Source organism: Parus major, chromosome 6 (genome assembly GCF_001522545.3).
Source record: "Parus major isolate Abel chromosome 6, Parus_major1.1, whole genome shotgun sequence".
In the NCBI taxonomy this organism is placed as follows: Eukaryota; Metazoa; Chordata; class Aves; order Passeriformes; family Paridae; genus Parus; species Parus major.
The window spans coordinates 18,492,871-18,499,071 of NC_031775.1; positions in this window are offsets into that span (position 1 = coordinate 18,492,871).

The window sequence follows — 6,201 nt, forward strand, 5'->3', positions numbered from 1 at the left end:
CTGTCCTGAGGGACCAGCCCCCATTAAACAAAAGCTACAACACAAGTAAGGTCAGTGGTAACACCATGTCCAACATTTGTAAATGGAATTCTGCAAAGCAAAATCTTCATTGGAACATTCCTGACACATTTACATATGCTTTCACCACACTTCTGCCAGAAAGGACACCTTATAGAATAGAAAACCTGCCAAAAACATGTGCAGCTCAACTCTGGGAATAATTTTTGAAAGTCTGTTCCTTCCTGTATGTGAGTAAAGGTTATTATGTGTCTAGAATAGATCCAGTCCAGACAGATGGAGCATCATGGGGGGAAGAGGAGTGAACTCATGATCTGTTTGTTTCCTGAAGAGACTTTTGTGACGAACTTTGTAAAAAGACTTCTTGTAAATCCAAGTGAATTAAATTGCTTTATATAGCGCTGGGACAAACAACTTATTGAAAATTCGATTTTTTAGAATTTCTTAAGCAATGAATCCTGAAACAGAAGAACAAGCAGGAAAAATTGGATAAAATAATTTTAAAATGCGCACCTGTCAGTAGGTTGGAAGTTAAACGTCTTCCAAAAAAGTTTCTCATTTAAATCATACAAGCAATCCCATCAAAAGTCAGGAGTTTATTATTTTCAGGAATAAAGATCTCTCTCTTTCTTTTCAAGCTCTGACCAGTCTCAGATCACAGAATCATCTCTCAAGGTCCTCAGTAATCCATCTTGTTCCCTGTTTCTTTACTGTCTGTAATGAACAATGTGCCCTAGAAACTATCACATGATCCAAAGACCTCTGAATGTCTAACAGGATGCAGTCCTGCAGCCTCTCCTGATAATTTCTGAAAGGGCATAAAACACTACAAACACATGCTGAAAATCTGAGCATAGAAGAGAATTCCTATAACATAGCGGTGTTTTTCTTTAGCATCAGATATATATTACTCAAAAAAACCAACAAACACAAAAAAGGAGAATCAAAAGAAGGAACTTATGATCTTAAGCCAAAACTGTGAAAGAGACTTGAGACAATCTTAGCAGGCCTCTTGAGACTGAAGTTGTTTTCAGCAACAGCTAATGGTACTTTAACCTGTCTTTGGTTATATCATTTAACCCTGTTGTGGTCCAAAACACTTGTTCTTATTCAGGCACTGAAATGCCAGGTTGGGTGCAAATCCCAGAGGGAAAATATGAATACATTTCAGTTCAGTCCCTTCCTAGCCTGCTTCATCTCCCAGCACAGTGGTTTTACTCCATTCCCCATTCCTTCAGAAGGAGCAATTCAGAGTAAAGGGCTCCTGATCACTCTTAATCAATTTGCCACAACATGGTGGTGGGACTCGTCTCCAGGTCCTGCTGACTGTTCCTCTCATGGGAAAACAAGACAAATATTTGTCCAGGAAATTCAGAGTAAAAACCTACGGCAAATAAACAATTTGAGTGAACTTTTGAGTAAGCCAGTCTTTACCTAGTTTTGCTTACGTTCAGACTATGGCCTTATATTATACTACTTAAAAAAAAACCCTTGAGAACTCCTTCACGGGTATTTTCCACAGATCATTTAAAATGAGGCTTAAATGGCAACTTGTTTATACCACAAAAGGTGAAATTAGTAAATGGATGACACTGTAAAAATTCAACTAGCTTTTAATATTGAATTTCTATGGATCATAGGTTTGTTTCATAGCTCCTATGTAACCTGCCCTAAAGAATAAATGAAAAATAATTACAATATCATATTTCAAACATGTTTTAAGCATATTTCAATTGTGACTGCCAGTGCAAATGGGGCTACAGCAGAAATGGTAAGAAAAGCAAAAACTGGCTCAAGACTTTTCCCCCTCCCCTGCCTCCCATGAGTTTTTGCCAAAGCAGATGACACACCAAACTGTGCTACATGGCAAACTGGAGCAAAGAATTGATCTGAGTCTAAAGTACCTCCCCTGTTTTCTTCTTAGGCACCACTGACAAAGGAAATTGGAAATATTCACTCTAGATCCAAATGCCCACATCCTTAGGCCATAATCTGAAACCCTGATTTTTCACTCAGGAAATCTGGCATTTAGCAACAGAAATTCAAAGCCAAAGAGCCAGCTGCTCCAGACTGCATCGTCACAGATGACCCATCTCGGGTTCACTGCTAAGTTATCTTGGTGCCAAATAACTTTTCCACACAACAGTCTTCCAGTACAGGAATTTAAGAACCTCCAAAAGAGGGAAATATAACCCAGAAGGAAAATGAAAAAAAAAAAAAAGTGAAGACAAACAAATTCAACTATACCCAGCAACATCCTGGGAAAAAGAAATGAATGAAGGAAGAAGTTGTGGATAGGTCTTTATCTGATTTTATACAGTCAGCATAGAAATGCTTTATCATCACCTACAATACAAGCAACCTGAAATTTTTTGTACTGTATAGAAGCACATATCTTTTTTGTACTAAAGAGAGTTAATTTTCATCTATTTCCTCTATTTCCTCCATTCAGTCAACTACTTAATACATTGATCTTTGTTGCATTTCCATTTTCTCCACCAATACATTTCTTATAATTGGAATGAGCTGCTCTATTAAGCTTCTTAATAGATTCTATGTTCTCAAAACCCAATAACTTCAGGACAATACATTAAAATAGACAACAAATTAAGCTTGGTGTTTGTGAATGTGAGACCCCATCAACAGTGACCTTTAAAGTTACTGCAAGGACGCTGTTTAAAATTGGTTGCAGAGAAACCAGTATCTGATATTTGTAATTGCATTAGTTTGTGGCAATGCTAAACACCCTGAGATCTTTTGATGGCCAGGAACAAATTACAGTTGTGATGTGAAGCAGCAATGCACTCGTGCAGATGTCAATGAATTCACCTAGAGCCGTGAAAAGGACCTCTGCATCACCCAGCACAGACACAGCCTGGTCTGAGTGATGGAGTCTGGTCTTAGGTTTGTATATGCAAGCAGTGTTGAGCATTACACACAGCACAGAAGTATTTTGACAGTCTAACATATTTATTTTAATTATATCAATTGGATCCAATAGCTATGCCACAATATCACATTAACTTAGTTTGAAATACCATGTGAATAGAGGTTTTATTTGCAAACCATTACAAAGATGTAATTCCATTTAAAAATAGCAAGCAGCATGAAGTAATTCTCTCAAAGCTGGTTAGGCCCAGTATGATTTCTACCTCTGCCAATACAGCTACCTTCACATGCATTTTATATTCATATTTTATACTCCTAAGTCAGAGGGGCTTTCTGCCACAGCTGAAGAACAAGGTGACCTGACAATGTGGAGGATGAACACCTGAAACACACTGAGCAACTGGAGCCAGGGGAGGGGGATACCTGGCAGACACACTGCAAACTGCTGGAGTGGGTATTTGCCAGGTACCCATGACACAACCCAGCCTCTAGGACAGGGCAGGAGATCACAGCTGCTCCAGCACGTGTATCACCAATTCCAGCCTGAAATCAGACTGAAACAACACTAAAAGTTAGCAGGAATGAGGATTGGTAAAGTGAATCTGGGTAGACAGCCATGGAATGGAAAATTGTCTTCATCTAGCTTTATGCTTCCTGGGAAAGGTTTTATTTAAAAGTGAGCTCCCAGCTGCCCTTTGCTGGCATGAGCCTCTGCTAAGCGCTTCCACAGACAGCTCCACGGGTAACGTCAGCAACACAGCTGCCCTCCTGGCTGCCCATCGACCCCTCACACCTCTATTTATTTTTAATTCCAATGCCTGTTTCCTTGCAACTTCTGTTTCTCTTCCAAGTTACACATTTCCACAGCCTCACAGGGTGGGCTGTTGCTGTTGAAAGCCCTGGTCACAGGCAATTGGTCAGAAAACACTTCCATGTGAAATACTTTGGCATACAGTTCATTTTGTATTACCCTGCCTGGATGACCTGTATGGCACCTTCTACCAGCACATTACTTTTTTTAATCATGAAAATCGTTGTACAAATGACTTTGCTTTTCTTTACAGCTTTTCACATTCTCAGGCTTAATGATGAACACAACTGCTAATTATTTGCACCTCCCACAGCGCTGACTGGGCTTATCCACTATAAGAACAATTCAGCCCCTCGCTCCACCACCTGCCAGCCCAGGACTGTTGCCAGCCTTTCCCTCTTATAACCCAGGCTGTTTCAGCAGCTGAGGAGGAGCAGTAAATATTGTTTGTTTTCCTAGGGCAGTTTTACTTGGAGGCTGTGGTGAGGGATGTGGGGCTGGGCAGGGGCACAGCTGAAACATTCCACGCTAAAACCAGGCCAAAAGCACTGTGAGAGTTCGCTGTTACTACTAAAACCGAGATTTATTTAGCCTCTGGGGACAAAACCCAAGTACCTTTGTTAGTTGGCCTATGATGTTTCTCCTCAAAAGCAACATTACATCTGTCCCAGCCGTGCAGGGGCTGTAGCTATATTCAGGCTGACAGAAATTCCAGCCTCCTTCCTCATGGTGCTCTCCCTGGCACTGCTGGAGCCTTCCCTGCAGAGCTGTAAATCCGGGGAGCAGGAGCAGCCGCCAGCTGAAGGCCCTGACCCAGCTCCCTGTGCCGCCGCCTTTCCCCTGGCAGGGCTCACGACACACACCAGCTCCCATCTACTGCCCACTGCTTTTTAAACTTGTCTCCATTTAAAACAAATCTGTTAAATTTGCAACATTTTCTCTCCCACTGAAAAAGGCTACCTGAAGAAAACAAAAAGTATAATCCAAAACAAGCGTCTTGTACCGTCATCCCATGTGTGACATCTTCGCGCTCAGCTCTCTGAGTGCTCCACAATGAAGAGAAGACTGAAGTCCCCCACTTTTGTCTCTGGCAGAGCTATTATGGATAAACCAGATCTAAGTTATTTTTCATTACATAATGTGAAAACCTGAAGTCAAATTCAGCGAAGTCAAATGCAGTGGTAACTTCCCAGGCATGCAAAAAAGCAATTGCATGTCACATTGAACACATGGAAGATGCAAACAACAGCACCTAGGATGGAAGTTCGCTCACAGCAGCCTAAAAACAGCCTTAAAACAACACTTCCTTGATGGCTTAGATTAGACCTAGCCTAGCACAGCTGGACAGAAGCAGAAAGAACCCTGCAGAAACAAAGTGATGGCAAACCATCCTGTACTACTCTGTGGGGCAAAATGCCAACAATTTCCTTGTAAATCTCTGAAGGCAGCAGTTGTCTATTCAGCAGAGACTCTTCAATTATTCAAACATAAATCATGTTTTCATATTCATGTGACCTCATCTGAATCTCTCAAGGGAAAAAAAAAATTACTGACAAATTTATTTGAGTCAGGTGTCAGCCTAATATCACATAGACAAAGATGGATGCATTAGAATTTCAGTATCAGTAAACAGAATATTATGAGATTAATTAAGAAAACCCCAAAATACTAAATGTAAAAAAAAAAAAAATCTACAGACCCATTCAACCAAAGGCTTTTGTGTGAGGCAGCCTGATCCCACATGGGATCTCACATCTGAGATAGCAAATATTACTACAGTGCAATAATAATGAACTTCAGCTTGATGACAAAGAGTAAACATTCAGGAAGGAGACCAAGAAATTACTGATATTATCTGCCCCGCTGCCTGCTTGAGGATGAAGTATTAAAAATAGGTATGTCATAGTAAATACTTGAGGCCATATATGACATAAAAAATAAATTCTGTTGCTCTTCCAATAAAATGATCAAAGTCTTCTGTCATGCAGAGAAGGAGTTCAACTGTCAGTTAATTTAACAGGATTGACCTCTGCATTCATCTTAAGCCTAACAATGTACCATGAAACCAAGCTGGCTGGACACAGGAAGACTTTCCCAAAGGAAGCGAGTTACCCTGTCAGTGCTTGCCCCACAGAAAATCAGTGTAGCTACACATTTGGAAAAGGTCTGATACTGTTTGCCCAGAAAGCTGCAGTCAGTGAGGGATCTACTGACAGCCTCAGGGTGCCAAAACTGGCCAAATAACACAAGATCTGGATGCAACACTATTTTGAAGATCTGCTTAATAACCTAGTGAGAAGTAGAAAAAACTGAGATGCTTTCATGCAGGGGCAAATGATCTAAGCACAGGAGTGAGGTGCTCTGATCAAAGATAAAGAATTTCCAAAACTCCTAGCTGGTGACAGTTGATCTTCACACCTTTTAATGAAAGATTTGCCAAGGGCAAAATTTAAGTCATAGCTCAAAGTAAGGAACATATTTGG